General features: G+C 43.4%; 1 non-coding gene across 1 annotated transcript; it reads right to left on the bottom strand.

The window, feature by feature from the left end:
• Positions 1–6,844: 6,844 nt before the first annotated feature.
• Positions 6,845–6,918, bottom strand: Trnat-ugu. The gene has a single exon. It is a non-coding gene; the product is annotated as a tRNA-Thr (tRNA).
• Between the last annotated feature and the right edge of the window lie 4,664 nt (positions 6,919–11,582).

Genomic DNA, 11,582 nt, shown 5'->3' with positions numbered 1-11,582 from the left:
CTGTAAAGGCATTTAGGACGCTGGTGCCACCTATTCTTGAGTATCAGTCGAGTGTTTGGTATCCGTAGCAAGTCGGATTGAAGGAAGACATCGAAGCAATTCAAAGGCGGGCTGCCAGATTTGTTACCGATAGGTTCGAACAACAGGCAAGTGTTACGGAGATACTTCGGGAAATCAAATGGGAATCCCTGGAAGGAATTCGACGTTCTCTTCGAGAAATGCTATTGAGAAAATTTAGAGAACCGGATTTTGAAGCTGACTGCCAAACGATTCTGCTGCCGCCAACACAGATTGCGCGTAAGGACCACGAAGATAAGAAAAGAGAAATAAGGGCCAACATGGAGGCATGTAAACAGTCATTTCTCCCTCGCTCTGTTTGCGAGTGGAACAGGAAAGTAAATGGGTAGTAATGGTACATGGTACCCTCCGCCGCGCATGATTAATATTTTGTCCAGTGAATACACCGTATTGAAATAAGTGTTTTACGTACTGTGTGCAGCAGGTAGCCTAGCCACCGCGACAGACTGCTGGCGTGAAATATGATTGCAAATAGTGAAACCATATAAGTGAGTGACGGTTTTCGACGTACCGTACTTTGCAGCCACTACCGTATTAAGTACTACACCTGTGGAGTCAAACAAGAAAAATTCTGAACAGACATTTAGTGCACATGTACCGAAACCCTCCACTGGAATAGGCTCAATTTTATGTGCTGGTTACAGTCTTTCAAAATGTCCGTGATTATTCTATAAGTTCTTGTTCTCTATCTCTCTAGGATGGTTACATGTGCTAAAATTAGTGTTGCAGCTTATATGGTCTCTTGCACATAGTGACTTACTGATGACGAGTCACTGAAGCGAAAACGTCATTTTAAATCACCTTCTGGCAAGTTGAGGAGACTGACCCCTATTCCATTTAACTGCCTGAGGAAGTTGCGATGATGCCGTAATATTAATCACAATCAAGAACTGAGTGAACAGCCGTAAACAGGAAATTTGAATGGTTTCAGAACCAGATTAACAATTGTAGTAACATATTTAGCACACAATAGTGTTCAAACTCTGAAATAATCATTTCAAAAACCGTAAAAATTAGTTCGTAACGGCATGAGTCAATAGGGGATATGACTAGTCCCAACTACTAGATCTGCTGGCAGCAACATTGTACGCCCTCTACTACATGTTTGAAGAACTTTAATGGTAATCGATCCTATTGCCGAGAAAGAACTGTTTCAAGGTCTGTAGCAGTCCTCAACATTGGATGATTGGTTGTAATTTGTCCTCCTTATCGCTCTGAAATGACTTCTGTACTCAAGGTTCATATTACAAGACTTACGAGTCAGTCATACGGTGTATACCTTCACGAGCTAGAAAGTCATTCACAAAAAACTTGCTGTGACCGGACATTACTGTACCGTAAACGAAGTCGGGATCAACTGCACCGCTGAAACGTCGCGCAAGTGGTTGCAGTACCACTTCTTTCTACCTCTGGGAGTTGACAAAATGTTCCTCTGAACACGAATGAGTATGTGAAGCTCCATGCGTTCATCCAGCATGATGCCTTCCCACTCAGAGATCCAGCCACTTAACAACTGCCCCCTCCACGATGTTCCTGGTGTTTCTCCGCCAGCCCCTTCCTCCCACCACCCTCCCATCACACGAATGTCCAACCAGAATTATTCTGGAAACTGTTTCGGGATCCTTTCATGTTTCTGTGGAGAGAGCATTCCTCCTTTCAAAGCTTAATATCGAAGCACCGGAGCAGTAGACTGCCGGTTCAAATCCCTGTCTGGTAAACCAGGTTAGGTTTTCTATGATTTCCCTAAACCGCTTGATTAAAGTACTGGGATGGATACCATGAGATTACCTTCCAGAATACGAATCTATGCTCAGTTTTTTTTATGTCATCGACGAGAAGTCAAACCGAATCTACCTTTCTTTTTTCGACAACTACACTGCCGACTCCGTAATTAACGGACATCTCTTTGCACCTGTGTGAAAATACCGGAAGATGTTAACGCTTCCAAACGTTGCTCTGTTGTAGAAACAGAATTTATTAGACATGAATAAGGCGTCGTGAGTATAATGCACCACTTTACGATTTGCTTCAGTCCCATCCCTACTGGAAAGAGGAAAAGGTCCTTTCTTGTTCAGAGAGCACATTTCCAACTTGCGAAGGAAACATTTCTTCCCAAAAAGGTTGGTTAAAAAATCCTATTCCGAAACTGATGGAAATCCTGAGTCCATCTTGCTTGCGGTCTCCCGACGGCTTATCAACCTTCGGGTTAATAGAAGTTTAATTTTCACGGGAAACGATCTTGCTTCATACGTTGTAAACGTGAACTCCGTTGCGTTTGGTCACTGTGTGCGTAATTATTGATTTTATTAAGATTAAGTTCCCTACGGCTATCATTTACCTCGGGAATGCCCTAAAAATATTATTCTTGATGTTTCTGTGCATCTCATATCTTGTTACCTTGCTGTCCAGGTCTCATTTACGGTAACACAGACAAGGTTAAACGCATTCAGATTTGAAGATCTTTACTATTATGTTTCCCCAATGTGCCCATTACGACGTCCGTTCAGTTTGGATTTTATGTTAGCGTTAAATCTATTGACAGATAGGTTGCAAGTTCTATGTTCAGATAAAGTTACCTTTTACATTAATTCGTCATTAACCATTATTTTAGCGCTATATAAATATTTCCCGTGAGTAGCCATTGTTTCCGAAGTGCTGGTGGATATTTTCCGGTTGTGTGTCGCTAGTACCTCATTTAGTTTTGTTGAATTACTGTCTCTTCTGAATGTGCTATTAGCAACTGGTCGTGTGCGAAAAGTATAGTGGTAATGTCACAGTCCGTCCCCACCCGTACTCCTTTTGCGTATGTCTCTTGCAACTCGTGTAGAGTCTCTCTTACAATGGTTGACCCAGTCAAGATCTAGAGTTCGCAGTCTGATTGTTCAATAAAAGTTTTATATGTGTTGGTGCCAAATTAGAACTCAGACTATCGATTTCGAATGTTAAACGATCATAAAATACTGAGTCACATTAGGTAACACGTTTTGGGCAAATATGTACCCAAGCTCTGTCAGTATTAACTCAGTTGTGCTCGTGTGTAGGTCAAACAATGAAGGTGACAAGCCATAGTAGCCTTGCCTCCAGTCGGCCGCTGTGGCCGAGCGGTTCTAGGCGCTTCAGTCCGGAACCGCGCTGCTGCTATGGTCGCAGGTTCGAATCCTGCCTCGGGCATGGATGGGTGCGATGTCCTTAGGTTAGTTACGTTTAAGTAGTTCTAAGTCTAGGGGACTAATGACCTCTGATGTTAAGTCCCATAGTGCTTATAGCCATTTGAACCTTGCCCCCCCGTTCTCGACTGACTGACTGATTGATTGATTGACTGACTGATGAGTTGCGACAGTCTTATTTATTTGACACGTGTAATTTCGTAAAGCCATTGTCGTTGTAACTGGACTAGTCAGTACAAGGAATTACATTGGAAAATTTAATAATAAATAAAATTACATTTACATGAATCCTGTGCAGACGAGGTCTTGATTATATATTAGCGTAATGATCACTATATGTAACACAAGACTTTGCTTAATTTTTTTTTTACCAGGGACTTTGAGGAATCTCATTTGCCGTGAGTGCTCAGTTCTCATCTTTCCATTTCCTTCCTTTCTCGAATAAGCTTAATAGTTTGGTCGCTAGTGTACCTGACCATGTCGAACCTAGTGGACAGAATGGGAAAACACGTGTTATACCTCTAAGCCACTCCGATTTTTTTTTCTTTCATTTCTGTCAGTAATATGTGAATAAGTTGCACGACGATTCAGAGTGGAAGTTGAACAGTAGGTCCCCTGTTATTGGCCATATAATTCAGTACAAGGAAAGAAAATCACCACCAGTAGAACCATCTCTAGTAGAGGGCAGCCGTACTTTCTTATCTCCTGTTGCACAGCGCAAAGCGACATCCTTGTTTAGATACTCGGAATTATTTGCGAAATGGTAAGCGTGATATATGAGAGGGAAGTTTCATGTGGTATGTGTTACACGAGAGGGACGAATGACGAATAATCGCACAGAGCTGTGACGTGCCAGCACCATATGGAGTTTTTCGCAAGAGTGGCCGCCAGGCGTCAGTAATTCCCAGCTGTGTTAAACGACGCTAATGTCAGCAGCCGCCCGTGGCCTACTCTACACGCGTATCGTTCCTCTGGTTCGTACCGTGGGTACTGGCACACCAAAACGGCGACAATAAGTTTTCCAGCGCTATTCCTTCACATCGTATATATTTACAAAATAATACTTTTTCTATTTTCAGCGTAGTCCCCTTGAACATTTATGTGCTTGTTCCAACGGGCTACAAGCTTTTTTATTCCGGCTGCAATGCACTCTTTAGCTTGGTGTTTGAACTAATTTCCCACAAACTTTTTCACGTCCTCGTTGTCCTGGAACTCCTTCCCACGTAATGCCTCCTTCAGTGCACCAAACAAATGGAAGTCACTAGGTGCTAAATCAGGACTGCAAGGGGGACGAGGTAGTACTACCCAGCCCATTTTGTCGATGGTTTCAGAGGTTAGTTTAGCAATGAGGACGTGCGTTGTCTAGCTGGAGAATTAAATCTCTCCTCTGAGATCCATGACACCTCTCTCTCATGGCTGGCTTCACCTTGTTTAAAAAGCAAAACCCAGTAGTACTGGCTGTTCATTGTACCCTGCTCTTCGAGATAATCACAAAAAACTGGACATTCAGCATCCCAAAACCGCGTCAACATGACTTTTCCTGCTGATGCTGCGATTTTGAATTTTTTTCGTAACAGATGAGTCCGTGTGCTTCCATTCCGTGCTTTGCCTTTTTGATTCTGGCTGATAAGAGTGAACCCAAGTTTCATCATTAGTTAAAATTTTGTTGAGGAAGTGCTCACCTTCCCTTTCATAACGTTCCTTTAGCTCTGTGCACACTGTCAACCTTGTTTTGCTTGAGTAGCCGCGTCAACTCCTTTGGGACACATTTTGCACATGTTTTGCGGTACTTCAGCTTGTTACAGATAATATTAGGAAATGTACCAGCACTAACTTGAGCCTTATCAACTATCATTTCCACAGTCCCACGGCGGGTGGCACGAATCACGTCATCAATTCGACTTTCAAGTGAGGGAGTTGAAGCTGCAACTGGTCGTCCAGAACGGCGTTCGTCAGTCACTGAGTCGCGTCCATTTTTGAACTGCTGTACCCTCTTGTAAAAATTTGCACGATTCATACCACCTTCACCATAAACTGTAGACATTCTACAGTGTATATTCACTGGTTTCTCGGCTTCAGCAAGTAAAAAACGAATAAAAAAACGTTGTTCAACTAATATGGACGTTTCAAGCGGACTCGCCATCTTGAAACGTTTTTTGGAGGTTATAAATAAAACATCGTTGATACATCAGCTGATCAGGGCTCATCCCAGTGATGCCAACTTAAAGCCGTAAGAGTACCAAACTTGCACACGCACGCGCACACACACTCACACTTGTGTTCCCGCTTGCTGCTACTCCAGGTGCTATGGTATATTTATCGACTGTCATTTTTGTTGCTGTTCTGAAGTTAAAGTTTTTAAGTTGATCCTGAGTTTACATAATTGTTTCCCTGTGAGTGTTTGACATGATAGACAGTCAATTGATTGGTCCTTCGGTGTTACCGCATCGTCTTGTAGGACACCATTACCTGCATTTTCTTGAAAACGAATTTCTAGCACTATTGGAAAAGTGTCCTTTGGGTGCAAAGATAGGTGTGTTCTTCCAGCGCGACGGGACTCTGCAGATTCTTGTCGTCCGGTGATACATCTACAGGTAACGGTAACCAGAAGGTAGGTCGACGGAAATGGTCAAGTTTCTTGGCCACCGATGTCCTCGGACCATACCCATTTAGAGTGTTGCCTATGATGATGGTTGAAAGGCTAAATCTTCAAAGAAAAAGTAAACACAAGAGAAGACTTGACAGTTCGTGTTACGAATAGTGCTGCCTCCATAAAAGAACGCCAATAAGATATCAGAAGACTTGCACGCAGTGTTGTCAACAGAATTCGAAAGTGTACTGAAGTCGGGGATAGAATTTATGAAAATTAGATTTGAATTCTGTTGTTTGATTTTGCTTCATCCCTTCTGAGAGTATTTGGTTTTGTTACATTCTAACAGCTACAAATCTGACAAAAATTGGGCGCAAATTGTATGGAATTTTTTATTGATTTAGTCTGCACTACTAGGTCCGAAAGTGTTTACTATTCCTCCTGAAACACCCTCTCTCTAGGTGTGTGTGTGTGTGTGTATATGTATACAGGGTGATTTTACTAAATGGGGACATACTGCAGGAAAATATTCTTAAGATGACCAGTGCTGACGGTTCGTTGCCACAACACCATCGCGATTCTCCGTGCTGTGTTAGAGCTCAAGAGCGTGTGATCACCCTAACTTTTGACACCTTGCATATTTATTAGTTATTTTTCTTTGAAAGCTGTTAAATGTAACATAAATGCTGCAGTCTGAAAGATACACCACTTGAATCTATCTCACTACTGCTCCTCTAGATTCCGTGAAACTTGGCTGTAGGGTCGCGAGCACACCTTCCGTTGTGCATGTTTTAAGGAGCTTTTGCGCATGTGCTACTCTCGTGACGGAAATTCCTTACGGGCTAAATACGTACGGATTTATATGCAGATGGTACCTGTTCTTTCGGACATGTCTGAAAGAACAGATACCATCGGTGACCATGCAGCTCGTTAGAATGAAATTACAATGAAATGAATACCCTTAGCCGCATAAAGGCGTTGATATGTCAACGGGGCAGTTGAAAATCTGTGCCCCGACCGGGACTCGAACCCGGGATCTCCTGCTTACATGGCAGATGCTCTATCCATCTGAGCCACCAAGGACACAGAGGATAGTGCGACTGCAGAGGCTTATCTCTGGCACGCCTCCTGTGAGACCCACATTCCCAACTTATTGTCCCGCACTATATTCATAGTGCCCCTCCCCATCATACTCATTACTCGCGGCTTTACTGCCGATTCCCGTAAGAGTTCGGTCACTGTATTGGAGAGGAGTTGACTCTTTTGATTTATTTATCGCTAAGGCACACAACTCGTTAAATTTCAGTTCTTCTTTCTATTAAAATTGTTTTTGTATTTTTGAATTTTTGTCCTTGTACATTCTGACATAATAGTGATTGCATTTTGTGGTTCCCTGGTCCGTGTACTGCCGATTTATCCATGTTGTCCAGACGGCGATTGCTCTTGTGTTTTAAAGCCAGGTATTAATGTTTATTTTAGGGAAGTTTCTGTACTGTAGACTTGGCAAGCGGTGGGCATAGATAGCATTCAACACTGTGTCAATACAAATGGGAGGAAAACTTTTCCTTTGTCTGGTTCTTTTTAAACAGAAGATCCAGGTTCTTTAAGGTATTGTGCCCTATTTATCTGGCCGGCCGGAGTGGCCGTGCGGTTCTGGGCGCTACAGTCTGGAACCGAGCGACCGCTACGGTCGCAGGTTCGAATCCTGCCTCGGGCATGGATGTGTGTGATGTCCTTAGGTTATTTAGGTTTAAGTAGTTCTAAGTTCTAGGCGACTGATGACCTCAGAAGTTAAGTCGCATGTGCTCAGAGCCATTTGAACCTATTTATCTGTGCATCAGAATAGCCATTTATTCTCTAACAAGGGAACCTCCCCATCGCACCCCCCTCAGATTTAGTTATAAGTTGCACAGTGGATAGGCCTTGAAAAACTGAACACAGATCAATCAAGAAAACAGGAAGAAGTTGTGTGAAACTATGAAAAAATAAGCAAAATATATAAACTGACTAGTCCATGAGCAAGATAGGTAACACTAAGGAGACTCTGGGCTCACGGCAGCCGTGGCCCCGTGGTTGGCGTGAGCAGCTGTGGAACCAGAGGTCCTTGGTTCAAGTCTGCCCTCGAGCGAAAAATTTTAATTTTTTATTTTCAGAGAATTATTATCTGTCCGTCCGTTATGTTTTCATCACTTTTTTGGAAGTGATTATCACATCCACAAGAAATCTTAAATCGGAGAAGGTAGAAGAATCTTTCTACCCATTCGACAACATATTCCTGTCATGTGACGCACATGCCATCACCAGTGTCATATAGAATGTATCAGACGTGTTTTCCTGTGGAGGAATCGGTTGACCTATGACGTTGCGATCAAATGTTTTCGGTTCCCATTGGAGAGGCACGTCCTTTCGTCTACTAATCGCACGGTTTTGCGGTGCGGTCGTTAAACACAGACACTAAACTTATTACAGTGAACAGAGACGTCAATGAACGAACGGACAGATCATAACTTTGCGGAAATAAATGAAGTAAAGATGTCACAATAGGGAAGACTTGAACCAAGGACTTCTTGTTCCGCAGCTGCTCACGCTAACCACGGAACCACGGCGTTCCTGTGCTCAGACTGTCCTTACTGTTGCCTATCTTACGCATGGGCATCTCAGTTTGTATATTTTGATTATTTTTTTCATAGTTCCACACAACTTCTTCCTGTTTTCTCGATTGATCTGTGTTTAGTTTTTCAAGGCCTATCCACTGTGCCAACTTATAACTAAATCTGAGGGGGGTGCGATGGGGAGGTTCCCTTGTAAGTAATTCTTAAGTGGTCGAACTCTTCCTCCAAGTACTGTATCTCACAGTTTGTTTTAGACTTAAACAGTTTGGCTTGCTGATCTTCGTCGAGTCATAAAACGGACCAACGAAGTCTTTATAGCCTCTGGGGAAGTCTCGAGCAGTAGGGGAGGAAACGGCATGCACAGAAACATTGCTAATGTCCATAAAAGTAAAATCATCAGCCGTAAAAACGTGCATTGCATGATTGATAAAAACTGGTTCGTACATAACTTTCTCAATTCTTTTCAGCATTTGCTAACAGGAGACAAATGTTGTGGGGCAAAGACAACATTAGGACATTATTTGTTTAGTTAGTCGTTAGACCATAACTGTCTTTCTTTCCTTTTTGCTTGCAAATCTACCTCCTTCAACGTCGTGGCAAAATCTGTTTTTCGTATGCTAAACTTTATCAATCCCAGTCATTTTTACACTCATCTGATCCTTCTGGTGTCGAAGTCTACTTTTCCATGTAGTCTTAAGAGGTGCCACACTATATAGTCCGTCCCCTTCTACTGATAAGACTTTTATTCCCGCGCCTATCGCTTTTGTGCCTCATAGCGCCCTTTATCTTTGCACTTAATTCCGCGCGGAACCAAACATACTCTCACCTGGCCCGACAGTTATAGCCTCGTGCGGAACCGAAGGTCCGTGTCAGGTGGGCATCGTAAACTGCTGCAAGAACGGTTGCCCTCCTACTTAGTTCTGTCTATCGATGCGGTTATGTTCATGTTCCCTCGTACAGATCTCAGTATCCTATTGGGAACGCGTTTCACATTACTAATATCTCCCATTTCTATAAGTAGCTTAAATTTAGTACAGGGCGCTTCAGTCCGGCACCGCGCTGCTGCTACGGTCGCAGGTTCGAATCCTGCCTCGGGCATGGATGTGTGTGATGTCCCTAGGTTAATCAGGTTTAAGTAGTTCTAGGGGACTGATGACCTCAAATGTTAAGTCGCATAGTACTTAGAGCCATCTGAACCATTTTTAAATTTAGTACACATTTTGAGTTCAACCGTACTGAAATCAAAGGCAAAAATGATCCACAAGGAAGATAAGCAGGGACTCCTAAAACGCCTATGATGCGCAACCCAGTGAGCAGATTACGACTGCGTACGACACCGACGCCTGGCGAAGAAAATATGTCTATCGGGCTTGTAGCTGGACCGAGGACTTCTCGAGGGGCAGGATGACGCCATTTATTTCCGTGTTGAGAGCCATCCATGGACCCTGAAATGTGGACGGTTTCTGGATGATGGCCCCGCCTCTACTTTCGAAGCGGAGCGACGACAATCAAGAACTAGTCGCTTGTTCCCAGCGTGAAGGTCATCACTGTATCACGGTTCTGCTGACGACGGTATTAGATAACCGGTTGCACCATTTTAGGCATGGCGCGCGTTGTGTTGGGGATGATTTGGAGACGGTATATCTTTCGTGGAACTCTACTTCTAGAGATTTAGCATGTTGCCACTCAGCATTCGAGAACTCACTCACGTAGATGTAAATAATGTTAGCGTAGGTCACAGCTGTAGAAATCCGCAACGGGAGCTTCTTGACGAGTGTCCCATTGTTTAAGATTCGGAACTCGTAGTGAGCCATCAGCTGCAATGGTATTATTAATGATCAACGAATGTACCAGCATGCTTTAAGAATTTGGGTGGTCTATTCTAATTTTATATGTATCGCCATCAGGTACTGTAAATGCTTAAACTACATTACAAATCAGGAAGCGACTGTTTAATCGTAGTTGCATATTGCTATTTGTATACGACCCGCATTAGACTGCAGGTGGCGGGAGTCGAGATTGTAAGCAACAAAAAATAAATGTTTAAATAGATAAATGCCATCGCCGGGCACTAGTGCGGTCTGGATGCTTGGCTGGACCAGGACACAGGTGGGGTCGATACTTGACGAAAGCGAGCCTGGTGCGTGGTGGCTGGCTGTGCAGCTCGCGACCCACATACCAGCTTATTGCACTTCGGCGAAACCCGACAAGCTGCGCCTCCGCATTAAATTTCGCAACGTGGGCTCCAACAACAGGCGAACTGAGTCTCAAGGCTCCCACGACACGAGCTGACGTACTCGTGTCAATTTTTTTGCAACGAGGCGCGTTATTTGACTTGCGACCTCCGCCATACAATTCATTATTTTCCAAGTTACTGTTGTTGTGGTCTTCGGTCCGTACACAAGTTTGGTGCAGCTCTCCACGCTAGTCTATCCTGTGCAGGCCTCTTCATCTCTGGATAACTATCGCAACATCCATCCATTTGAATCTGTTTCACACACACACACACACACACACACACACACACACACACACACACACACACACACACACACCCTACATTACCGAAATTATGAATCCTTGAAGCGTTAAGATGTACCCTGTCAATCCATCCCTCCTTTTAGTCAAGTTGTGCTACGAATTTGTTCCTAATTCGGTTCAGTACCTCCACATTAGTTATCCGTTTTATTCAACTAATGTTCATCATTCTTCTGCAGCACCACATTTCAAAAGTTTCTATTCTCTTCGTGTCAGGGCTGTTTACTGTTCACATTTCACACCCCAAATGAATACCGACAGAAAAGACTTTCTAACAGGTAAATTTATATTCGATGTTAACAAATTCCTCTTTTCCAGAAATGCTTTTCTTGCTATTGCCAGTCTGCTTTTTTATGTCCTCTCTGCTTCGGCTGTCAGTTATTTTGTTGCCCATATAACAAAACTCTTCTATTAATGGCCGGCCGGAGTGGCCGAGCGGTTCTAGGCGCTACAATCTGGAACCGCGTGACTGCTATGGTCGCAGGTTCGAATCCTGCCTTGGGCATGTATGTGTGTGATATCCTTAGGTTAGGTTTAAGTAGTTCTAAGTTCTAGAGGACTGATGACCTCAGCAGTTAAGTCCCATAGTGCTCAGAG

The sequence above is a fragment of the Schistocerca piceifrons genome, chromosome 1, assembly GCF_021461385.2.
Source record: "Schistocerca piceifrons isolate TAMUIC-IGC-003096 chromosome 1, iqSchPice1.1, whole genome shotgun sequence".
Classification (NCBI taxonomy): Eukaryota; Metazoa; Arthropoda; class Insecta; order Orthoptera; family Acrididae; genus Schistocerca; species Schistocerca piceifrons.
This window is presented reverse-complemented; position numbering and strand designations above follow the sequence as displayed.